General features: G+C 43.7%; 1 protein-coding gene across 4 annotated transcripts in view; it reads right to left on the reverse strand.

Annotated features, from left to right (window-relative positions):
* The window catches only part of SGCD (sarcoglycan delta), a 346,594-nt gene extending 340,890 nt beyond the window's left edge, over positions 1-5,704 (reverse strand). For all 4 annotated transcript variants that reach the window (XM_014948113.1, XM_014948108.1, XM_014948112.1 and 1 more), the window contains exon 1: positions 5,658-5,704. The gene's annotated coding sequence lies outside the window, so the exon portion shown is untranslated. The remainder of the gene's footprint in view (positions 1-5,657) is intronic.
* Positions 5,705-26,621: the final 20,917 nt, after the last annotated feature.

Raw genomic sequence — 26,621 nt, forward strand, 5'->3', positions numbered from 1 at the left:
TTCCTCCCCCTTTCTTCATTTTTTTCTTCTCCTCCTTTTCCCCCGTTTCCTCATTTCTCCCTTTTTCTCCCTTCTCAGCATCCCCTCCCGTTTTTCCATCCCCCTTTTCCCCTCCCCTCCCCCCCCCCCCCCCATTTATTCTCCCTTCCTCCTTTTTTATGGTTTGGTATCTTTTTTTTTTTTTCCCCTCCTCCTTTCCCCCATCCCTCTCCCTACCACAAGGAGCTGGTGGCCGGCAGCCAAGCCGCCTCTCTCTCCAAGGAGATGGCCAGGGGCTGGAGGGAGCAGACAGCCTGCTGGGGGGAGCGGGCAGCAGCCGCCGTGTACATCACACACACACCACATATTCCCCGCGGGACCTGACCCGACCCGACCCAGGTATGGCTGTCACAGGAGGACACTTCCAGGGCCATCCTTCCCTCCCACCCTTGGGAGGGTTAAGAGAAGCCAGTGCAGTTTGTTTCCAAAGCAAGAATCAGGGAAGGGAGGCGTACGGTGCATGTAACGCTGAGCAGCCCACCATACATCCTGGCTCCGTAACCTGAACGTCCCAGCCCTGAGGTCCAGCTGGTCCCCGAGTGTCCAACCTGCAAAGTGCCACCAAGGCGGCAGACTTGCTAGTTGGAGTCTCCAGTTGGACTCTAGGAGGCTCAGCTGGAGTCTCCAACTTTGCCACTCACCAAGTTGCTGCTGTGCCACTGAGCCTCGCTATCACTAAAACACCAAAATTAAATGAAGTATGAAAAATAATCTGATTAGCGAGCAAGAAGATTCTTTTTTCTTCTCAGTATCACTCAGTTTGAAAGTTGTTTTCTTGCCCATCTGAAAATATTGCAAACTATGAGTGCTTTTGAGCAGTGCATGGAGAGTACGTGAAGGTCCTGCCCCATATAGATGCCTCTGTACGTGCACTCCTCCTATGTGTTGTAGGTTATATGGAACATTTCTGTGTTCATCCCATCTCCAGCTCCAAAAAAAGTGAAAGTATTGAAGGCATTTGACAGACCAAAAGAAAACAAAAGCACATCAGCAAAATTGGGAAGTATTAAGTATCGTAAATTTCATCGTCAGGCCAGCAACAAATTTGAGCTGTCGCTCTTCCTCTTCCTTTTTGTTATTCTTTTCATTTTTAATTCTTCCTTGTTGTCCTTTGTTTGCACTGCTTTGCACTGTGCACTGGATCCAGTTGGCCAGCAATGGCAGGGAATGCTAATTCCATTTAGTTACCGGAAAATGCAATAAAAGCAAATATGTTTCCCTAAGGCCCCAGCCCAGAGTGATGAAAAATCCAGAGCAACAAACACATTTTGTTAAAATCAGTCTTGAATGCCATCTCTTTTCCCACTGAAAAATAAACGTGGGGAAAGAGTATACCAGGCAAACTGAAATATAAATGACGGACCCTTCCCAGCTCCAGTAATTGCATCCCAAATATGTCCCCAAGCTGGGGAAAGAGTGACAGTCTCCACCCCAGAACTGGGCAAGACCTCATCACGTCAGATGTGCCACGAACACACAAATGCCGTATGGCCATAACTAAGATTATTCAAAGTTATGGGGTCAGTGACAGCAGCAGCTGCTGCTCCTGACCTCAAGGGAATCACGGGGTCTGGTTAATGCAAACTCTTGTCCTCCCATTTCTCACTGGGACTTACTGGGATGTGAGCTCTTCTTCGAGCTGCTGCAATGGGCTCCCAGTGCTGGGCTGACCATGGGCAGGGGTGTGCTGTAGCATCAGAGGAAAAGGCAGCACAGGGAAAGATAAAGTAACTTTTCCTGTTAGAGATGACTCTACTTATTTTCCCTGCCTTTAGAAAGGAACAGCTGCTGCTCAGGTTTGCCAGCACCCAGCACTCAAAAACTGTGAGTGAGAGACTCAGAAATAGGATGATTGTCTGTAAAACAGTCTGATGTTGGGGAAAAAAAAAAAAAAGAAGCCTCTTTTTATTTGGCTTGTGATTACTCAGACTGCAGGGATCCTTTTTTTTTCAAGCTTTTTCCTTAGATCACGAGGAGCAGAGATCCACTCTTTTTTTTTTCTTCCTTTTTTATTTCCTTCTTTTTTCTTTTTTTTTTTTCTCTCCAATGAATGCTGGGATTCTAACATAATCAACTAATTCCAGGAGCTGAGGCTTCAAGATAAAAAAAAAAAAAGAAAGTATACCATGTCGCAAAGCTCACAATGCAATCTCATTGCATTGCCATTGGCAGCGGTTCACTTGGCTCTGGAAATAATAAAGTGGGAGACTGAAATGACAAACAAACCGGAGATCCAAACCGAAGTACCACCAGGGAATGCAAAGCAGATGGCCAGCTAAAGAAGACTAGCCCAAAGAATCGCTATAGTCTTAGCAGGAAGATTACTGACAGCATCCACCGTGGTGGCCTCCTTCCTATGAGCTTGCCTGGCATGGTTTGCATCTTGATGTCCTTGTCATGAATCATTATTAAGAGGAGTAAACAAGCTAGAGAGTCCTCTCAATTGCAAATCATTTGTGCACCCTCTCATAGCAAATCGGGAGATTCAAGAGCACTGGAGAGCCCACACAAGGGTCAGGAACAACTCTACATTTCTATGCCATCATCTGCCTACGTTGCTTCCTTGAACTGGCCATTTAACTATCACAAGGTAACAATGATGTGCACTTTCAGAAAGAATTGATTATTCATCACGCTTCTCTACTTAAAATGGCTGCTTTGTTTCCATATGTCATAATATTATTTTGTCAAAGAGAATTTATTCAAAAGTTGCAAAATTAAGTCTGTGCTAAACAGGAGCTGGCATGATGGAAATTAGATTTTTGGGACTCCCCATAAATATGCAAGCGTGAGCATATGAAATCACATGTAGCAATTCATTTTCAGGAAGAGGAAAAAACCCTAAATTACATTGTCTTCTGTCATATCCAGTTTGCTCAGCAGAGGAAAACACATGAATATCAACTGTGACCATTTGAACTAAGCAGTGTGGTAAAATGCCCTGCAGAGCTCCATCGGGATGGATCCTTTCTGCTTACCCTAATCAATACATTGGATTATTGAAGAAGAAAACAATTATCGTGGAGCAGGTTTCAGACTGCCAACCCCAGCAGATTCTCTGTGCTGCCAAATAGGATTTCTCTTTAGTTTATGTCCATCCCTAACACTTAGCAAAGCTGCTCTGTCTTCTTGTGCTTCTAAGCATATAGCCATCTTCTTCAATTTCCACTCTTTTAACCAGTCTGGAAATGCAATGTTTAACACTGACTAAAACCTACATGCTCTCCCCTGTGGCTGTTCACAGGGATCAGGATGTTGAACTTTGGACTCAACAGGACAAGTTTTTCTGCAAGCACCCGGAGGCTAAATCCTACCCACCATATTTGTGGGTGTTGCTCCTTCACCTGGCGGTTTGAAATAAGCAGGATTTAATCATTTGGGGATGACAGTGAATTACAGCCCCTCATGAATGGATACAGTGCTCCCGTCCCCCTCTCCCAGCCCGTCTGCTCACAGGCTGGTGCATCACTGGAGCACAGCCAGGCAGCCATAGAAATGCATTGAGTGAATAAGGTCTTCCTTCCCTATCAGCCAATAAAGATAATTACACAGGCCAGCATATATTAATTTGGGTTCAGTCCTTTTCCCACTCAAATTAACGTCGGTTTTGCCATTGACGCTGATGTTAGCAGAAGCTGGCCCAACAACAGGGAGCTAAAATTAGATTGCTGCTATAGTTTGCTGGTCTCCCCCTTTCCACCATACCGCCCGGCAGAGGGTGTTACTGGCCCAGCTGGGAATCGCTACTAATTCCAGCGACAGCCCAGGTATCCAAGGCACAGTGCTGATGGGCTCTCAGCACCTACTGCAGGAGCTCAGGCAGCCCCATGATGCTAGAAGTTGCACCGTGTCCACCCCGTGGCACAGCAGCCAGGACCCAGCCATGCCCACCACTCGGGAACTCATTTCAAATCACAGAATCATAGGTTAGAAGGGAGCTTTAAGATCAGAGTCCAACCATCAACCTAACACTGACAAAACCACCACTAAACCACATCCCTCAGCACCACATCTACCCGTGTTTTAAACACCTTCAGGGATGGCAATTCCACCTCTTCCCTGGGCGCCTTGTTCCAATGTTTGATAACCCTTTTGTCTTAGAACCAGTCTAAACCTCCCCTGGCACAATTTGAGGCCATTTCCTCTTGTTGCATCGTCTGTTACCTGGGAGAAGAGACTGACCCCCACCTCACTACACCCTCCTTTCAGGTAGTTGTAGAAAGGAATAAGGTCTTCCATTAGCCTCCTTTTCTCCAGGCTGAACAATCCCAGCTGTCTCAGCTGCTCCTCATAAGACACGTTCTCCAGATCCCTCACCAGCCTCATTGCCCTTCTCTGGATACACTCCAGCACCTCAATGTCCCTCCTGTAGTGAGGGGCTCAAAACTGAACACAATACTCAAGGTGGGGCCTCACCAGTGCTGAGTACAGGGGGACAATCACTTCCATAGTCCTGCTGGCCACACTATTTCTGATACAAGCCAGGGTTAGGGTTAGGATTGCCAAAGACAGCACTAAAAGAGAGCAGAGAAGGAGGCAGGCCCAGAAAATCAGGCACAGGGCTCAGGGGTTGGGAATGGCAGCTTTTTGTGAAGGTGCCCAGGTGTGCTCACACGGGTGTGTGACACACACCACTCTCCTCAGAGATTCCCCGTGCGGGGCTGTCGCATTTTATCTAGTTTCCACAATGCAGAAGTCTCTCGTTATCAGTATCGGTGATGCCATTCAAAAAATCAGGGGAAATCCATCATGGCCCATGAGGTTATTCTGGTGTAACCAGGAGCCCTTGTGTCTCATTTTTCAGAAGTGAGACTCAGCCCTTACATCTCCATTCCTGCGCTGCCCTAAGCCACCCAGGTGGCGGCTCAACGCAAGGCTTGTGGGGCTTTTCTGCAGTCCAGCAGTTTGCTTGCTCCCTGCATACATGCAGATGCAGATGCACGTGGATAGACACACACACACACACATATAATTATGCTCCGTACTTGGTGTCTGAAACAGTTTTCCTTTTAGGCAGCACTCTGCCTATCAGTGAGTCTGAGTATACAGATATACAGACGTTTACCAGCAAGGCTAAAAAGTCTCCTCAGCCACACTTCCATGGAGCGCACGTAGCACCCTGATTTGCACGTATCTCAGAAATACAAACAGTTCCTCTCTTTTCATATTCTGCTGCTACAATAACTTCGCAGACAACTTTGCTTACTGGACTTGTATCACGGTGGGTGTAACTACCGGCAATAGCTTGCTTCTACTCAGAGCAGAGTCACATGCTGTGATTGCTCATACGCCGTTCAGATTCTCTAACAACTGAGAGAGAAAAAAAGAGAGAGAGAAAAAAAGGAAATGCAACTATTTCTAACTGAGACACATTCCTCTGTTGTCTCTGCCTCGGCTGTGAATGCTCTCTGTCACACTGATTTCCTTCAGCTGGTCAATCCCCCACCCTGTTTCCACAAACACGGAAAGCAACTGTTTATAATTCCAAACTCCCAGCCTTGTGCCAGATAACATTTGCCGATCAACTGCCAAGGCAAGCTTCACACGGGAGAAAAACAAAAAAAAGAAAGGAAAAAAAGAAGGAATGGCAGATTAAACAGATCAGCTCTGATTCTTACCTTCAGAAGCAGACTTCACTCAAAGCCCACAAATACTTTTACTTTGCTGGAAGTCTCTGAACTATTTTTAGCTTCCCTTGGGGATGCCATATAGGGAGAGCAGCCCCCTCCCTCCCATTACTAATCTGCCCAACATAACAGCAGGACACCTGCTGCTAGTGAGTCATGTTTTGTGTAAAGCTAATGGTATATATATATATATAGGGGAAACGTAAAGACAATTGCTTATTTTCCTCCATACCCCATGTGTTGTTTGTGTTTTCCTGTTACTCTAAGCAAATCAAATCAGTGTAAAGAAGACAAATACACAGGAAAATTCATGTTCTCTTCAGCCCAGAAGCTCTAGAGTGGTATAGCTGAAGTATCCCTGTTTTTCTTTGTGTCATGTATACCTGTGTGTTTACATATATCTGCACTTTTACACATGCACTGAATGATTGTGTTCTTGCAGGCTCCTGCTCTGGCACATTCAAACTAGTGTTTTCACTTAAAACATGAAGGGAAATTAAGTGATTATAAATCTAAAGCTCCATCCTGAACCCCTTTGCTACTCATACACAGTAAGAAAGAACAAGCATGGGAAAGGGGTATATCTAGGGGAAACTCAGGTTTATAACCTGCTAGCATAGAGAAAAGAAACTTACCACATGTTCCCCATATAAGCTTCCAGATCCAAGGCAGAAGTAGCTTAGCGGTTGTGCAGTGGCTGTTAAACATCAGCTGTATTCCCTTTTGTTTGCTTCACAGCCATTACTTGCAGTGACAAATAAATATATATATAGAACAACCCTTTGGTCTGTGCTAGGAGCCTGATTTAGCTCTCCCCTCCAAGCCATGCATTTCATCGTTACGGGCTGCACTTCTAAACTTTTGAGAGCTGCAGTAAAAAGCTGCTAGGTTTGGCTTTGTGATTTCTGGAAGATCTCTCTTTTGCTCCTTCCTGTCTCTCTTTCCCCCACCCTCCTATTTTTTTTTTCCCCTTTTTTTCCCCAAATGTGAAATTTTGGTTATTTCTATCTTTGAAGAGAGGCATAGTCCTGATCTTCTGCCTTGGGCAATATTTGCATTCATGATGGATACTGCTACTCTTTTTAACCTTATCTCACCCTACTGTCCTTAAATTCTGTAACTTAGTCACTCTTATTGTAAAATGTCTACTAGCATCAGTGGAGATAGGATGAACGGCTACTGGAAATACTAGAACACCTAACAATAATGTTAATTGTCATGGGCGGAATCAGTGTTAGACAATGCAACAAATGAAGCCTTACCCTGATTGATATAATCACGTAAGCCTGCATGCTCGTAGGAACCCACTTGTCCAATGGATAGTGAAAAACCTTCTGTAGGTTTATGAAACCATCGTATTGAAGGTATTGCAGGAATGTATTTAAAATATGCGTAAAGAAGATACTTCTCTTCCCAGGGAACTCTGTAGATTTTCAAATACATTTATTTTAGTCTAGCTTTTTTTCCCCCCCTTTTTCTATTTTGCTTTTTTTCTTTTCCTCTCTACATCCTCCTGTTGATCTAGAAGAGGGGTGGTAGACACTAAGAAGCTCTCCCAGCCTGCCTGGTACCTCTTCTCCAAGAGGAGCTGAACTAGGCAGCAGCAAATGCCTAAATTTTCCTTCTTTGAGCAGCTTTAGGATATGTGCTGCATAAAACCCCTCAAAAGATGAATGAAGCTCCTAAAAAATTGCACTTACATATATTCTAGGCACTCTGAATGGAGTTCAGAAATGCATTTCAAGCCCAATAATTTAAAAGAACCCCTGGCAAATCAACACCGTACCACTTAAAATGACCAAACCCTGAATGAGGGAAAGGATTGCAATGTGCCCCAAATACCAGCCCTGGGTCTCCTCACTAGATAAAGGTGTGAAAAGAAAACAATGACGGGCACAATCCCTTCTATATCCAGCTGCTTCTTCAGCTTCTGCTGTAGCAGAAGCTGCAGGGTTTCAGGCAGACAGACCCTGAAGCATTTGCAGTTTTCATAGGTAAAATAAAATAGGTGCCAGTGACCCAGAAGCTCCGCAGTCCTCCATTCCCCCCTAGTGACCAACGCACACCGAGGGCATTGGATCAGCTGTAGTTTTGAGCTCCACAGAGCTGCTGCATCTCCGGAGCACGAGCAGCAGAAGCTCTGATTTTGGGCTTCATGAGTCCTCTCCGGCACCTCCTCTCCACAACCGCCTTCATCTCAGAAGGACAGAAGTAACCAGCTGCAGCGGGGAGAGCTACCAACCAAGCGTGAGGGTCAGCTCTCCCCTGCCATTCCTCCGACGATAGCCTGAGCACGCCGACAACGTATTCACTAACACGGCGCCCTTGTATGTCTGCTAAGCAAAAAAGTGGAAGCAGAAGGGGAAAAAAAATCCCCAAACTCCTCGGCATGTCTGCCTTGAATCCCAATTAGGAAAGAATTGTTTGCCTTAATTCTAAATGTATTTAGAATATGCAGCATATATTTCCAAAGGATGTTTTGTATTTACAGCGTGTCTGTCTGGTTATACTGCTGCAATGTAATTGTTTTCCTGCTGAGAATTATAGCAGCGAAGTTACTCTGGGTACGATTACAGCTAATTATAGTTTCGCTTTGGAATTTAAACCCACCCCCCCCGCAACACTCCCTCCTTCCCATTTAGAGGCACTGGCCTTGGAGCATGTTGTGACTGCTGCCCGTCATTGTGGTAACCGAGGTCCCTAAGGTCACTGCCAGCTCTGTGACACACGGGTGCATTTGAGGCTTAGTTGCTAGAAAACGGGCAAGTCATTAAGGTAACAGTATGAGGTGAAATCTCTAAGGACTACCCTACACTGTGGCCGTAGCCGAGACAATCTAAACCCAAACTTCACCAGGTCTGTGCCTGGAGGGAGCTGGACCATGAGAAGGCAGCAAACCCTGCCTGGCAAGGCTCTGGGAGCGAGAGCAGCGCAGAATCTGTATCCAAATGGGGGATTTTTGATGAAGAGCAGTCATGTTCAGGGCATTTAACAGCTGAAGAGCGAGGAGACATCCACTCCTGTGCCACAGACTCAGCACAAGGTGACAGCTTTAATGTCAAAACCAGAGCCCTACAGCACAAGTAAGAAGGCAGACACGGCTGGGCCAAGCCGTGGTGAATTCATCGACTGCTCCCTAATAGGAAACACTTCTTCTTGACATTTTTCATACCTGGAGTTGCTCCTTTTGCCTCTAAATCTTTACAGCTTGATGCTGGAATCAGGTATGCATCGTAAATCTCTTCCTTCTATCACAACTTTGCCTGTCACTGCTGATACTCCCCAGCAGAGCGCTGAGCCCTGGCGGTGCTGGAGCAGCCCAAGGTGGCCTCAGCGTTAGTTCAGCACAAACCACATCGATGGCAGCGGAGAACCTCAGGCACCTGAAGAAACCCTGCCCAGGCTCTGGAGCTGGAGGGGACAGAGTGTGCCCAGGCAGCCCCGTCGCTCTCCCTGCCCCGGATTGTGCAGGATGGGAAGAAACGCGCTCCATCGCTGAGTGGCACCGTGTGTTTCAAAACAAAATGTCAATGAGCTTTCCAGATTAAAACATTAAAAATGTATGAGCAACAACTGTCGCACACGAGGAAGCTAATATCACCGGTAGGGTTTTGCCTTTTGAAATCAGGTAAGAACATTTTTAAGATCAGTGTGCTCATATGCAGTTATAGTTTCATCAAGTTGAAGGCCAGGAAGACTCATTAGATCTTCATTTGACCTTATAACAAACTGTTGTATTTTACCCAGCTATTTCTAATCGAACACAGCTATAAGTCCCAAGAAATTCAATAGTGGAGAAAAACAGCAAGTCTTACCAGGCAGCCATCAAAAAGCAGAGAACCCTTTTTTCTTCTTGGTAATTTGCTCTAATGACTAAAATCACCTCCTAGTTAAAAAAAAAACAAACCCAACAAAGACCAAAAAACCCTACCAAACCCCACACCTCATTTAATGCTATCTGGTTCAGCTTTCAGATACAGGCTTTTCTTTCACTTTTCTGTCCCTTTAGGGCAGAGTATTTTCTTCCCAGAAACAGTCTCTTGCACAAAAAAAGTCACCTCAGAATTTTTTTTGGTCAATGAAACACACTAAGCCTTTCAGGCCGCCTATTGTAAAACATTTCCTCAGACCCTCAAATAATTTTAGCCATTCTTTCCTACCCATTCTCCAACTTTTCCATATCCTTTCAAAGTTTCAACAGTATTTTTCCAGTTTGAGACCTGTTTTTAGCAATGCTGCGCATAAAAGTAAAATTAACTCTTTTCCTGCACTTCACTACTTCATTGTTTATACATTTAAAGGCCACATGAATTCCTTTTGGCAGGGCATCGCAGTGGGATCAATGCGCAGAGGCTTTTTGGAGCACTGATCCCCTCATCCCATGCTCCTGCCAGCCCCATCCCGTGCTCCTGCCTGCAGGGCTGTGCCCTTGCACAGAACAACATGTGGTTTGATAAATTCCTCGTCCTCTTTACCAAAAGATTCAGCTTCCCCAGTGCCCGTTCTCTTTCCTCTTCACTGCATACCACTCTCTCAATCTTTGTATTTTGCAAAAAAATTTCATCTTGTGTTTTGCTGCAGACCATTGGTACGAACAATGGAGAGCTTTGGTACTTATACTTAACCCTGATGTGCCCCAGAAACCACGGGTCCTGGTTCTCCATCGACAGCTACTTGTTGAGCTCTGTCAGCCACTTTGTAATCCATTTAATGTACAGTCTAATGTTACTGAATAGTGCTAATGTTTAATCAGCACGCTATTCAGTGCCAAGTCAAACACCTCACAAAAGTCTAAATGCACTAAATTTATACAATCGTTTTTGTCAACCAGACGTAATATAATCAGAGAGCGAAAATTAGGTTTCTTTGATAAAGTTTGCCATAAAACCATGTCGTTTAGACTACTTACTAATTTACTTTTGCATCAGCTTTTGAATTATTTAACCCAAAATGATTACAAACTAACTAGCCTGCTTGAGTCTCAGGAAATACTTCCTCATAACAACCTTCTGTCTAAAATTGATACAGACACGTTGGATATGACCGGGTGAGCATTAGTTCATTCACAAGGCAGCTCTTTGCTTTTAGGGATACTGGAGTAGATTTGTTCCCTTTGGAAGATGTTGTAGGTAAACTGGGCTTTGATGGGACCAGCTCTCTAAACGCAGGGCACAGTACCCTGTTCCTCCCAGTACCCCTCCACCCAGCTTACAGAGCCTCTCTAGTGCTCGTAAGGCAGACAGACAAACAAACCCCAACATCTTCAGTGCACTTTTCTTTGCAAAAGCTCAGGAACAACTTTACCAAAAGCCAAAAACCCCACGATTTGGGGCATTTCTGCACTCACCTGCCAGCACACGGCCGTTGCTGCGCATGGGCTTGTGATCTAGGGCCCCAGATATACCTGCTCCTTAACTACATTAGTACAAAGCTAGAGCCATAATTTTATGGGCTGAAGGATAACTATTTAGGAAGGGATCCAGCTGCTGAGAGGATTTTTATGCCTAGTTTCTATGTAAGGTCCATCCACAAACACAAAAATTTCTTTGTACCAAAATCCACCTCTTTTTTGTTCAGACCAGATTATTTGAAGGAGCCTAAAGGCATCTGTGAACCTCGTTCCCTTTGCCCATTCTCCACCCTACTCCTTTAAACAAGTTCATTTTGTCCTGCCAGAACCACTGTTGCCTTCCTCATCAAATAATAACGAAACCTCAAGGAATTCAAGGGAGGACTGTGTGTTTTGCACACAAAGACACAATGCCTTCTCAGCGCTGCTGCTGAGTTGTTTTTTTTTTCAGAAAACATGCAAAATGAAGCTGCGGCAGGGAGCAAAGCAGGGGACAGAACTAAAGCCTTCATACTTCACAAGCCTACCTCATTTGCTCTGCTGTCAGCAACTCAAAACTCCAATGAAAAAAGGAGGGGGGAAAAAAAAAGAAGACACAAAAGAAAGTAATTATATGCAAGCTATTAGACTTATCACTTAGCTTTTAGCAAAATATTGACTCCTGAATGATCTTTGTCAAATCTCGTAAAAAAACAGCCTCCAGGTGATGAATCTTGCCACAGGCATTAAATGGAATGCTGCTGGAGAAGGAAAAGAAGGGAAATGGAAAAGAAGGCTTAATTTTAATGAAGTAAAATACCCGTGTCTGCATTTGGTCACAGCTCTCATGATTTGGAAAAAGAGGATGCTTGAGGGCTTGATTTTTGTTTGTTTTAAATATTCATGACATTTTAAACGTCTTCTGTGCTGGCCTTGGTGGACCTGACGGGAGCTGGCTGAACCAGCAATGGTGTTCCCAGCAGCCTCCCCAGCAGCACAGTCCGTTCCAGAGGATGCTCAGCCAAAACCAGGGATCAGAGTGGAAAACTTAGAGTGAAGGCGCTGCTGGGACCCCTCGTACAGGGAGCCGAGCGCACGTATTGATTTCAGGAGGGAGATGGATGAACACACAGCGTGTCTGTATCAGCAATCCAGGCATTTTGGACTGGTTTTCTGTGCTGACATTTCACTATGACCTGGGTTTTTGCAGAGGCTTTAACCCAACTATTGAAGCTAGGAAGGACAGTACTATGAACAAGGGGTAAGCAGTGGGGAGGAAGAAGAGCAAAGTATTTGTTATCTAGAGCAATAATTTATCATTTCCAGACAGTACGGCAGGATAAAGAATAGTCTCATGGATGAAGAATTGATTTGAGACTGGGAGAATCAGGTCTGTCCCACCCTTGGCTGCAGGCTTCCTGGCAGATTTTGGACCTGCCAAATAGAGACGTAAGATGGAACAAATGCTGCCTGCCCCAGATGTGGTCTGGGTGGTGGTCCAGTGCCATACTGACAAGCTCTACTGCAAAGCCCCAGTTAAAATCCCAGGGAAGAAATTTGCATTATATAAAGTAAGCTGGATTTTTCATCCTTAAAATGTGCCATAAGTGATAGCTGAAATATTCCACACACAGTCTGCCATTTCTAGTTTCACTCTAATCAGTAATCAACATTAATTCCATGTTAACTTAGGACTCGATTTCTTCACCCAGCTCATATTGGCACCAGGCAATCCACCCGATAGTCTCTCCCTCACACTCCTTTTTTTGGAAGTGATTTTTAAAAATCACTTTAAGTGATTTAAGAATATTCCTAAATGTCAGCTGCAGGCAGGAGAAGATAGTTATTGGTCTGTTTTTAGAGAGAATTTTTGGCTCAGTTTCTTCTTCCTACCCTGCTCATCACTGATGTATTTTTAAATGAATCCTAAAATACACACCAGGAAACTCTATTAAATAAAAATCATGAATGACATGCAGACTGTGCTATTACTGTGCATAAGAAGATAACAAGACTCAAGAGACTGCCCTTTACATTCTGCTGCTCCTGATAACTACAGATCTGGCCCGGCAAATGCACACGTTCCACGAAGAAAGGACAGTGCCCGAAACAATATGCCTGGAAAGACGCCGGAGGAATAAGAGATCAGAGAGATAATCGGGATGCCATGAGCTGCAGCTCTCCGTGTTCTCAATTAACTAAGTGATTGGACATGCACAACCAGAGATCCCAAACGCATCATTTGTAGGTTATCAGTGATATCGGACATCAGATGGAGCGGGGCTGGACTCCCCCTGCCAACAAACTGGAGGAAAGAATTAGAATTCTGAAAGCTTTTTAAAGCCAGACTCTCACCTCAAGACACAATAAAAGAAAAGCTTTTAGATCATTCCTGGCAGAGGAGCTGGAAAGCTGCCATGCTCACACAGAGTAACTATGGTAATCCATATCAGGTTGCAGAAATCATCTTTAGCATACAGTCTTTTAAGCCCTCCAAGAAGCTTTCTTCCTAATCTACTTAAAAATAAAAAATAAAGGGTGTTTCAAGGTCAAACAGTACCAATAATGGGATCAAAGACAATGAATGAGAAATAGGTCGAGGCCACACGTCCCTGAGCACCAGCCACTGTCTCTGCAAGGCTCTGATGCACGAGGCCATCGCTGGGCAGGGGAGAGACCTCCCTGCCTTGTGCTCTGCATTGCTGTGTGAGCTTGAACATCTATCTTGATCATCATGCTTGAGCATCTATCATCTGCAACAAAGACTGCGCAATTAAGATGCACTGCAGAAAACCTATACTTAATTGCTTTGATGTTGAGGTGATTGAGAGCTGAATACATTAGTGTGTCAAAATTGCTGAACACAAAGGCCTTGATTCTGTTCTTTTCTGTGCCGGTGTAAGCGATGCCCAGAGTTCGCCTTCGTAGGCATCGCTGGAGAATTTACGTAGGCAGGCTCAGCCCTTGGTGACCCTCCAACTCTATTTAAATATTTGAGGTTGCAGTGTGCCTGGTCTAAAGGAATTTTATTCTATTGTTCACTCAGGCAGAATAAGGAGCATAGAAAATCAAATTCCATGATTTTAAAATTAGATCAAAATTAAACTCTGCTAGTTAAATCCCCATGCCACATATACCCCAAACTTTTGCCCTGCTTCACCCAGTTGTGTGTGCACTCCAACCTACATTATCATCTCTTCACCTTCTTCTATGCCTCCAGAATTTGGGGGACCCCTGTACCTCTCAGAACACACTTGAAATTAAAGGTAAATGAGCATCATTTGGAGCTGTATCAAAAAGGATCAAGAAGAACAAATGTGGCACAGGAGCGTTTGAGGGAAAAGATAACATATGACCACTAAAAATTGTTAGGCATTGAAATCCCAAATGGCTGCACTGTAAAGAAGACTTATCAGGCTTCCTCGAGTCTCCGCTGGTTTAGTTTGCTGCCTGCTGAGCCAGACACCATCTTTCCCTCCTTGCAAAGACGGGAACATCTCCGATGAGTCCAACAGAACGTCAAAACTGAAAACTGTTCCACATCAATCTTATGCTAAAGGGCCAAAATCTCAGAGATCAGGCGTCTATCACTGAATGCATGTTCACAACATTCTTTTTTTTTTGATACTTCAACTGACATTTTCCTCAGTTATCAGGCTGGTTTTTCCTTTCCTTATATGCAAAATGGTTGTACTTGCATGCACAAAGCAGCTGAATGCTTATCTGGCTGGTCTGTTCATATGAATATAATAGAGGGCAAACATCTGTGTTTTGGGGGAAAAAAATAAATAGATGTCCAAAAAAAGCATGCAGGCAAAAAGCCTCAATAATGATAGACACAGCTTTGGAGATTCTTTGAAAATCAGGGCTAAAATATCAATTTTTCTTGTTCTGTGTTGCAATGACAAGATGCTGAATTGCTATGATTTCAGTAGCCCATAACTTAATTTTATTATGTTTGATGTAACATTACTAAGCATATTTCTTGGGTATGTGTTAAACATTATACTAATTCTACATTAAGGTGGTTTTAGGTCTTTTTACTTTTCTGTAATTTGGTTTTAGAATTTAGATCATTTTCCTCAATTCTCAGGTGCAGTAGCTGGGGGAATCCCTAATGTGCAATTTAGAAGGGAAAAAAATAATTATGTGCAATCAGACCTCTCTAAGAGGCTCTTTTTATGAGATGGCAGAGTTACATGTGAAGGTCAGTCAGTTATGTTCTCCAAACAGGTCTGAAAAAAGTTGTTGGCAGCACCCAGGGTACAGCAGGGGACAATAATTCAAAGCTCAAGACGTGTTGTGCATGATGTCATTTTTGCCTGCTCTTTTTTTATTTCTGCTACGATCTCACGTGGTTTTCAGGAGCACCATTCCAGGCCCTCACATTTGGTTCCGTGTGCTGTGTCTCTGTGCCCTCTCCCTGGGCGGCACTGAAGAACAAGGCGAGTTGGGTAGGGCCACGATGAGGGATCCAGCAGGAGCTGGGCTGGGGAGCATCTTTGCTCTCTGACACGTGTCTGACCTCCATGCTGCAGAGAGCAACGCCAAACTTAGTCATGGCTGTCCTGGGAGAGGGTTTCACTCTCAACTGCAGAGCCTGCTTTGGTTTATCTTCTTCTTGCAAGTGGAACCAGTTTCAAACTGATATTTGCAAATATTTAATTTGCACGTGCAAAGTGGTGTAGGCTTTGAGTCATCTGCCCTTGATTTTTTTGCCTTCTCCTTGGACACAGCTATTGACACAGGAAGAAGCAGGATATGCAGTAATTCATTCAACCAAAAAAAAAAAAAATCTAATAAATCTAGTTCATAAATTAAGCCTGAAATGAAGGCAGATCATTGCTCTTCAACCATTTGCATAGCAACCTGCTGGCCTGCCTGCCTGGTTTGTAGTTTAGGGAGAATAGTCACAACCAGTCACCCGGTGTATGTATGTTGATTTTAAGACTTTACTTGCAGGAACACCTGTGTATCCTCTCCATCTATTCCTTCCTAGGTCTGTGAGTGCTTTGGGACACGGCTGTACAATACTGTCGTGCCTGGCTGCCCAAAACCTTCCTGCTGCCTCCTCCACTCCAGTCTCTACATAGGTCCCTGAGGAAGAGGACAATGTAGGCAGGAATGCAGCTATACAGATTCCCTCTGCAAGCAGGGACTCTCATTCTCCTCTCAAGCAGTCCCTTGTACACATCCCTCCACCCTCCAAAAGGCAGGCATGGAGTGTCATGAGTATTTAATTAGTAAGTTATTAGAAACTACTCTGCTAAACTGAGCATCCTATGTGGAAATAATATCCAGGGAGTAAAAGCATGACTGAGACTCCAAGTGTCAGCTTTATGGATGTCTGCTGTTGGGATATGGCTCCTTCAGCTGTGATGGAAGGAGCTTATACTTTGGGGAAGAGATCTAGGAGCTGATGCACACGCTTCTTGTATGCACATTTTCCACCTGGAAAATGTCTGTGAAGATACGGTCTGCTACACTGTGTCTCTGGCACAGGAGGGAGAAACAGATGGAGAGATCGTCTAAAACCTTTTGTTCTCCATAGTTAATAACCTGGAGCTCTTCTAATACCTAACATGTGTAGGTTGGCTTCATCTCCGTGTGCATGCTCTTCAGAGGAAAACCAACTACATTCACTGGTTGGCTAATACGAAAATATGTGACTGTTTTACGAAGAGAACAGGATAAGCTCTTAAGACCGTTGTGTCCTTTACGAAATGCTGTTTACAGCAGATCTGTCATGAACATCAGTAACTCACCTAGCCGTCTTAGCGCAGTATGACATTTTAGTGCCAGCAAAAATGGGACTGAAATGAAACCAGCCACACTTTGACACAAGTTTAGAAATTAGGAAAACCTTTCTTTTCTGTTCTTTTTTTTTTTTTTTTTAAACTCAGACATGTTGATCTGTTCTAGGGCAAGACCGCAGTGCTTCTCAACAAAAAATTTTCAGTGCATCACCTCCTGCTCAAGATATAGCACTGGACTTATTTGGAATTAAACAAAATGTGGAAATTGTTATTTTTCCCATGAAAAAAATGTCCATTTCACTCCATCTTGACCTAATCAACAATACAATATTGCTTATGGAAGAAATTTCCTTCCCTAACCCCCACAGAGTTTGTTGTACGCTCTGAAATATATTTTATTATCCTTAATTTACCCTGCAAAGCTACAAATAACAGTAGCTGTAAAATTATTCATCCTTCGTCAACATGGAGCTGGAATACACACCCTCCTTTGATAGTGAATTCCAGAGGAGGATGTCACAGTGTGTGAAGAATCACAGTCTTACACCCATCCATGAAGAGCAGGTCACTTTAACTGACAGAAGGCAATCGGAGCTCCCAGCTCTTCCCAAAATGTACCCTTCAACAAATTAGACAAAAGTCTTCAGCTCCTACAAAGTCTTTATATGACTTTGGAGCCCATGGCTCATGGCAGTGAGACTTAGACTTCCAAATGAAATTAAAAATTTTCACCTCTCACCCTCAGGAGTTGCCATGGGAAGCCCATGTTGTTCATTCAGTCTGCAGCTCGCAATTTCCTGTTCATAAGTCATCTGCTTCTCTGTGACTTAGAGGGAATACAGATTTTTCTTGGGACACCATGACTCAAGGGAATTACCTGTAGTTAAACATCTGATTAATGGCTCATTAAGAATCAGCAACAGTGTTTATTCAGTCCCTGTCTGAGTGTGGTTTTGCAATTATGTGCTTTTGAGACTGCAGGTGTGTGAAATATTCATAACCCAAATGGAAATATGATGGAAGTGCAGTTTATACTTACTCAAGGGCTAGCTGTTCTAGATTATAAATATAAAATAGAAAAGCAAAAGTGCAATTATTACTCTACCCAGGGAGTACCCAGACACTCACTGCACTCTTTACAAACATTTAGACACTACATTTCTGTCCCAAATAATTTATTCTAAGTGGCAGAGCCTCCTATCCCACTCATGTCACCTCTGGTACATGCTACTGCTAGATGCGAGGCTTGTAAAAGCCACGTTCATCATTGGGTTACTCGTGTAGTAACCACCACACCCCGAAGAGCCCAAACCTCTCTGGGGACACATCAGGGGAAGAGAGAGGAGGAAGAGAGAGACTAACGGCGCTTGGCTGAGTCTGTCTGCTAGGCTTCTGGCCATATATTAAACACAGTGTTGAGGCTTTAATTCTGTTTAATGGTGAATCACAGAATCTTCGTGGTTGGAAGGGACCTCTGAGATCATCGAGTCCAACCATACACACACAAAAAAACCTAACCCACCAATCTCAGGCACTAGAGCATGCCCTGAAGTGCCACATCTACGCGTTTCTTAAATACCTGCAGGGATGGCGACTCCACCACCTCCCTGGGCAGACCATTCCAATACCTGACTACCCTCTCAGTAAAGTAATTCTTCTGTAAAGTAAATTCTTCAGTAAAGCAAATCTAATCTAAACCTCCCCTGCCGCAACTTCAGACCATTTCCTCTGCTCCTGTCATTATTCACTTGGGAGAAGAAGCCAACACCCACCTCTCTACAACCTCCTTTCAGGTAGTTGTAGAGGGCAATGAGGTCTCCCCTCAGACTCCTCTTCTCCAAACTAAACACGTCCAGTTCCCCCAGCCTCTCCTCATATGACTTGTTCTCTAGACCCCTCACCAGCTTGGTGGCTCTCCCCTGGACACACTGCAGCACTTCAATGTCCTTCTTGTAATGAGGGGCCCAGAAGTGAACACAGTACTCAAGGTGAGGCCTCACCAGTGCCCAGTACAGAGGCACTATCACTTCCCTGCTCCTGCTGGCCATGCTATTCCTGATTCCTGATAACTGTCCATTATCCTCATCCCTTAACTGACCCCAGAAGGACATAGGGTTTGACCACTCTCTCCCGAGTATGACATACTTCTGACATTTGCTCCGTCAGCTTCAGAGTAGCCATGTACATCAAGTAACTGCAACTTCTGACCTCATGTCCAGCTAGTGAGCAACAGTAATTTTAAAATATGCAACCATGACACTCTAGTTTTGAAGGTGAAATGAGGACAGGAGAGCAGGAGGAGGGATGGGAGGCTGGTACCTGAGCAAACACTGAGGAAGAGTTTCCCCCTCAACTTCAGGTGGGGCAAAGCCCATTCTGAAACAGTTAACTTTCCCTCACTGCGGCTGCAGCTCTAAGCATCAAGCTCTCCCAAAAGCTGCTTCCTTTTTCTAATTTATTGTATGCTGTTGTTTTTTAAAAGGGTCGTTTCAGAATTCCTCTGGGTCCCATATATGCTGTGCTACCACCTTGCAGAGGCTCTCAGTAGTACCGTACAACTAAATATTAGTCACAGGAGAATGGGAATGGATAGCCAGGCAGAAACAAATCTAAAAGCGGTGAACCATCAAATGTGAGGAACACAGGAGGAAGCTGACAGATGAAGGACTGTGCAGAGTCCCTAAATCCAAAGCGCGTTTCTGAAAGGGCACTTTTTTCTAAGAGGAGCATTTCTAATAATCTCTCTTCACTGCAAAAGGGAAGGACTTACCTGTTTGCCATTGCTGATTACCTAGTGCAAAGAGCTTTGTATTAGCCTAAAAGAATGCAGTCAAGTGCTTCCAGGTGGTGGGAGGCAGCAGGTAGGATGACCATGGCCAAGCAGCGCTTTGGTGTCTGCTCCCCACTTGCGGCAGGTAGGGTACGGAGCTGGTGGGTACAGCCTGGCCCTGCAGGGGTGTGCTGTGGTAAGCTGCTCCAGTGTTGATTACTAAAACCATTTGCCTTTTTTCTATTCTGAGTGTTTCTCACTCTGGTTGTTAGGCTCGGATCGTGCTGTGATGTCCTCCATGACATCCAAGGGTCCTCTGCTGCCAGAAGTCTTCCTCAGTGTTCGCACTTGTAAGATCCCTCCCAACTCCTCTTGGAGAAGCTAATGAGATGGAGCCACTTTTAGACGATAAGCCAGGACCTCTAGAACTCAAACCTTCTTCTAATGTGTGGTGTTTTTTTTTCAAATGCATTTCTAAATTTGTCACATAGTGTCGCAAAAATGGTCTGTCTTTATTTCTCTATATAGTGGTATTATCTGCATGCACTCATTCTTCCCCAGTTCACACATTCAAGGTTCCTATTTAATTTCTCAGCCACTGCAGCCAGCTCACATTGAGGTGTTTATCATTTCAAAAATACAGTCCCCTCAGCCAGTAAGCATGACCTATTTTCTTGGTTCCTGGACCTCGCATTTTCTGTGTTGTTCAAATGAGTCTGGTTGCTCATTGGATCCAGATCACTCTGAAGAACTGATTTATTATTTACTAATCTGCTCACTTTTGTGTTATCTGTAATTTTTTTCATTATTTGGATATTTTCTTCTAGATCATCGATAATGATGCTCTATGACACTGAACCAAAAATAGATTGCTGGGCAACTGAAGAGAAGCAACCACACTGAATGTTGGTTCCCTGCTCCCAATTACTGTAATGTAGCTAAAATATCTGTAAAAGCAAAGGCCATTTTGAAGGCCCATTTAAAAAACTTTTGGAAAGCCTCCAAAATAGAAAAAGGGACACTTCTGCACTGGTGCCAAAAAAATCCAAAGCTTAAATCTGTTTGGTTTTTTTTTTTGATCAGACGTTTTTTCATGAGAAAATAATTTTTAACTATGTCAGGGCTTTTAAGTCCTGAAGGATAAGGTCACATCAGAGGAGTCATCCCATTATTGTCTTGTTAATTCTCTTGTTGCTGGTATATATGCAAAAGACTGGGAGAAATTTCTCCTTGTTAAAATTTCTCTCATCCTTTCAGATTTGAGGAGAGCCACCGTTTATTCTCAGTTGTCATTTCTAGCAAAATAAAGAAGAAAGTCTGAGAAAAAAAATCCCCTTCCAACCTTCCATCTTATTTTTTTTTAAGCTGTATGTTTGATAAGTTCTAGCAACATGAAGTTTTAAAAACCAACTGTCTCCTTTAAGTTCAAAATTTATATAAGAGTTTCCTCTTGTAATTAAAATACTGGTCAGGCTTTTCAATCTACTGCAGAAAGGCATTCAAGGATGTGCCAAACGTTTCATTTTAGCCTTATGTATTGTACTGTTGTCAGTGCTAGCTTTTTTTTTCCTTTGTAAAATAAATTAATACACAATGGTAGTCCCCAACCCATAGAGCTTCCACCAAAAAGCAACCCAAGAAGGGGGTTTGGGTCCGTGAGTTAGTGACAAAAATAGCAAACGACCTGCAATTCTTAACCAGTCTTGCGCTATGCATGTCTTCTACCACCTGGCCAGGATATTTGTGATGTACTTCTAGGAAAGATAAGCTTTGAAGCAGCTTCAGAAGAAGATAAGGCTGAGAAAAGGATGTGTTCATGCATTTGCTTGCAAGTATTTTATCTTTATGGGGCCCAAAAGCAAGCACAGAGAACCAAGCTGTGAGCAGTCTCGGGGAAACCACATATTTAACTTCAGATGTGTGCTTGTACCCAGTTAAATCAGGGCTCCCACGGCTTGTCTCGCTCACTTGCATTTTTACCATGGGGACTTGTCAAGTTGCTCAGCGATTTACAGTTTTCTTATTGGCAGACAGCTTCCTAATACATGAGATCTTTTTAAGATTGATACAGAGAAGGTCATATGCTTTTCCTCAGTTCTGTGATTAATGCTATTCAAGGCTTTAAAAATATATATAGTGAAAGACAATAATTGTCAAGGTTTAGGTGAACGTCTAGTGAATTCATTGCTACTTTTAGGAGACAATTTGCCATACCTCTGATGGAGTAAGACAGTCTTGTAAACAAAAGAAACTGTAATGAATATAACAGGAAAAGAATGAGGCTTTTGTCCCCATTGTCACATAAAATATCTCCTTCTCCCCCCCAAGGTGTAGGAATACTTATCAATACTGTGAATCCTACCTATTAAATAGCAGAAAATACAAGAGGGAGAGGTTCAGTCTGAGAATTCACTAATAGCATCATTAAAATTAGAGTCCAGCTCCCAGGCTCTTGCGTGCAGTCCCACAGGGCAAGGACAATACCGCGCTCAGTCTCGTCCCCAGTCAGTGAAGGCTTGTCTGTGCCACGGCCAGGGGAATCCGTCCCTGAGAAGCCCTTCTCCATTCCTTTCATCTAAAAGCCTTAGCCAGAAATCTGAGGACTCCTCATTGTCACGACGTACAGAGCAGACCTGCCCTTCATTTCAGGGTTTCAAACCAAAAAAACGCAACCGGTGCTCTAATTAGCAGCTCTGCCGACTTCTTCTGGACTGTGAAGGATTGAGGAGTCACAGCCAACCTTTGATTTAAAATCAAGAGGGTTACAGCCTGGCCTTCCTTTGAGAAACAGTGATTTCCTCACTCTGGTACTCATTAGGAAGGAAGCTTTTACCGCCATACATATGCTTTATTAAAAGGTTGAAATTTTTAATAGATGAGAAGTTACACCCAGATGTTCAATTCCACCCCTTCTTTCTCTGTGCCCACCAGAGACCCATGGGGATGGGGCAGCGATGCCTCTGCTGCGACATTGGGGTCCATTTCATTGGGAGGAAGTTTTACACAGGTAAAAGCCGATGTGGAGATGAAGGTTACTTTGCTGGTTACATAAGAGCTTGGGATTTTATTTTTTTTTTTTGACTCCTTTATTACCAAGGCTTTTCAAAAATCCACAATAGGCCCAATTTAGCCAGCCCCTACACCAAGTGCCTTGCAGCGTCTGTGAGAGCAATTAAGAGGCACTATTCCCAAAGCTGTCTTCTCCTCAATTATGTCAGCAAACAAAGAGGCGTGACTGTGTAAGACCCTCTCTATTAAACAAACCAGGCCTACTTATTTGAGCTTTGATCAGGGGAATGAAGTCAGCAGGGAACAAGGGAGGCAAAGCAGCACATTCGCTCTTGGACTTCTGAAGTTTACAAGTGAAAAAGAGAAAAAGAATAAAGACCATGTGCAACTTGAAACTAAACCCCTCCTTTCTGCAGAGCCCCAGGTACACCAAGCACCGCACAGGACCGTGGGGCCTCAGGTTCCTGCGACTAGAAACTGGGCGGCCATCACAGTTAGCATAGCAAAAATCAAAGAGAAATTTCCACTGGGAATTTATCTTTCTAAATCTCCCTTTTTCAAAGGAGCTCATGGCAGGACAATCTATGGTTTGTATCCCTTTCTGTTTCAGATGTGGCAAGAGATACCATTAATTGCCTTGTCCCTGCCTCATCCCTTAAAAAAGTAAATAAAAGCCAAGGAATTATGACACTATAAATTCAACTATTCTTTTTATAGGTATAAATCCATATTTAGTCTGCTAAATATAAAAAGATAATGTGCTCTATAAACTAATAGTATATTCTTTTCTTTCTTTCAGATTTCAGTAATTACCACTTTGGTTGGTTTTTGTTGTTGCATTTCTCAGCTAATGAAACATTCTGGGCAGGGAGTGTTACTGTCAAACTCTCCCTATTGGGAGGTAAGTATATCACAGCTTTTCTTAAATCAGAAATGCAGCACCTGGATTAGCTATTTTGACACCACTCTTAAAACATACTTTGTTGTGTGTGTAACAGCCTAGAAGACAAGAGCTGTGCTAGTTCCTCAGGGTCCCTAGGAATCAGTCTCAGGAGTTATAGTAGCTCCAGCAAAGCTGCACCTCATGGAAAACCTGCACATGTCAGCTGGCCAACTCCTCAGCAATGTCTGCAGGATGAACGAATGGGGGACTTGTTCAAGGAATTGCTTTTTTTAACATAGATTGAATGTTCGCAAAAGTGGTGGATGCACAACAGTGGAAACAGAAGAAGCTTCCTTACCCACAGACCTGTGTCTTGGTGCATGCAGAGGTACTGATGGTTGGGGAGACAGCAAGCTGTGATTATAGCTCTTTACATAAAAACTTGCTCGACCATTACTTCATTTTAATCTCCTATTTATTACTGGCTGCATCTGCTTATAAATTAGGACAGTAAGTTGTCTGGAGCTCTTAATGGTACATTTGACTGCTGCTTTGAAAGATCATCTGTACAGTCAACAAAATAATATTAATGGGTCATTACTTCACTAAAGCAAACCATGGAATGACAACAGCGGTGCCATTAACAGGATGGTGATAATGAACTGTTGGAGCTTCTCTAGCGCCTGGTATCAAAACACTTTCCAAAGGAGACCAGTATGTGTTACCCTATTTTACACCCGGAAAAAAAGGAGCAATACATGGATTCTCAAATAGTAACACAAGCAGATATTTGAAGCTCAGAAAGTGAAATTGATATTTTTCACAGGCCATATTCTAGAGTTTTTAATTTACCATCAGCACCATTCATTTTATTTTTGAGTCTGAGCCTCTGCCAGCTCGAGGGCAGGCTTCTCTGAAGGAGGGGGAAAGGCTGTGATTGCCTGCTGCCACCCTCATGTCACCCCCATTTGCTAGTTCATGCCCGTAGCCTTTCAGCTTTCTAGAAGTATCCTTCATTCCTAGAAAAGTTCATTTCCTAGAGGCATGCTGTGTATGCTGATGATTTTTTTAGGGCTTGCCTGGATGGAGATATGTGGGAATATTAATCCAAAAATCCTCTGTGAACTCACTCAGAATCAAAGTAGCCTCAAGTGATTTAAGCCAAGCTAATGAAGGCCTGACTGAGCCTATCTGCACAGAGCTTTCGGTGCCATTTGAATCATCTGCTTTATCAAATCCTTAATTTTGGATCAACGGCAACACAGACAAACCCTCTCAAAATAAAGGAGAAACACCAGGAGGACAACAGGATGCGGATAACCATCAATAAGCATTTTCATAGCAACTACCCTGCAAAAGCCAAATCTTATAGTCCTGATGAGGGGAGACAAGAGGAGTCTGCTTCAGAGACTTGTGAATAATGAAACCAGGATTTTGCCAGTTGAGAAATGTACCAGGAGCTGCTCTGTGTCCTCACTTCTGAGGAAGAACAGAAGTGGGGGTGACTCAATGCAGACACTGCGGCAGCCTAGGAAACCTGTCCTTGGACAGAGCGTTGAGGGGAGAGGAGATGCAGATGTGGGGAGCTGCACGGCAATGACAAAATTAGACTTCCAATAAAGTCACCTACAGGATTTATCACCACTCTTCCGGTGCAAGTGCAAACTCTGTGACATCTGGTTGGGTTCCTAAACCTCCAGCATCACCGTGATGCAGTGTGAAAACGCATTACTTGTACTTTCAACCTACAGATCTGTGACTGCCATTTATTTGAGGAGGCTGCACTTGCAAACACCTGTTTGAGAACTGAGCAATTATTCAGCATCCTCAGCCTTCACCAAAAGATGTTTCTGACCCTCCTGGCTGGAGAGAAGTGCCTGACAATATAACGCCCCAGGGACCAAAATTGAAAGACAAATACGCTGCGATTTCACCCTTTTCTTTTGACCTTTTCTCAGTTTTTCATTAATTTCAGACCAGTTTCAGCATGCTTATTCAGGATCCAGTTCTCCTTTCCCAGTGCTGGAGTATGGGGTCCGGTGGCATATTCAAAGAGGGGATCCCTACCTCCTGGGGACCTTCCTCTCCCAGAAGAAAGGGATGGAGCCTGCAGCAGCCATACTTCAAATACTTTAAAAGCTATGGGTTTTTTGCTAATCTGCTCCATTTGAACAGAAGCACCGCAGTCAGTGCTGGAAGCTGACCAATGCCTTGGAGAAATACTTCAGTTTCTCCCAGCTTTGGAACCTAGGCACCATTTTTGATCTGCCTTATGTGCTCTCTCTAGACCAATGTATCATCACACCAGTTCCCTCGGCTGAAACAGGATCATCCTTCTCCCCACACAGCTAAAAGTCTCACCCAGGCTCTCATCATCTTATACCACAGATCAACTCTAATTTTATTTTCTCTAGCACAGAAAACTGCCATTTTGTTCTGCCTATATCATCTGGGAACGCCACGGCAAAGAAATTTTTCTTAGCTTCACTTTAGACTATGCCCTTCCCCTCTTCATAGCCCTCCTCTCACCTCACTTCAGCAGCCACATCAAACCTAAGCTGCTTGGTCTGTATTTTCAAGGCACTTCACAACTTCTATCTGCCTTACCCATCATTTTTCACTGAATTTCAAGAGATCAGCTCTCACCTTCAATCAGCCCCAGTGCCAGATGGAAGCAGCCCCAAAATCCTTCCCCCACCCTCCTCAATACAGCTAACTAAGATGAAACAGCAATTCTTCCCTTCTGTGCCAGAGACTGTGGCAGATGGCACCACCCTGTTTATTACAGGATAATCCCTTTTTAAAGGAAGATAAGGAAAAAGAAATACACAGAAATTTTAATGAGGACTTTGAAATGGAGTTCCTGCATCTTTACAGTCTGGAAGTCATCCCTGGGGTCACCGAGTGCAGTCCCTGCTATCATGTGTGCAGCATCGTATTATCTCTCCATAAACTTACCAAGCTGTGGCTTAAAAGTAGTTGGGTTTTTCTTCATCGCCATTCATATCAAAAAGCTCTTCCAGCCTCCCTGTCCTAATGGCTAGAAAACTTTTGATTTCAAGTGTACGTTTGTTTATATCTCTTTGTTCTTACAATAACACTGTTCTCCAGTGCAAATAATCCTTTTTCCTCCCTGATGTTTTTACAGACAGTAATCATAACCCTGCTAAGCCTTCATTTTGCTATGATCAAGAAGCCATGCTCCTTT

The sequence above is a fragment of the Calidris pugnax genome, unplaced genomic scaffold (genome assembly GCF_001431845.1).
Source record: "Calidris pugnax isolate Ruff unplaced genomic scaffold, ASM143184v1 scaffold27, whole genome shotgun sequence".
In the NCBI taxonomy this organism is placed as follows: domain Eukaryota; kingdom Metazoa; phylum Chordata; class Aves; order Charadriiformes; family Scolopacidae; genus Calidris; species Calidris pugnax.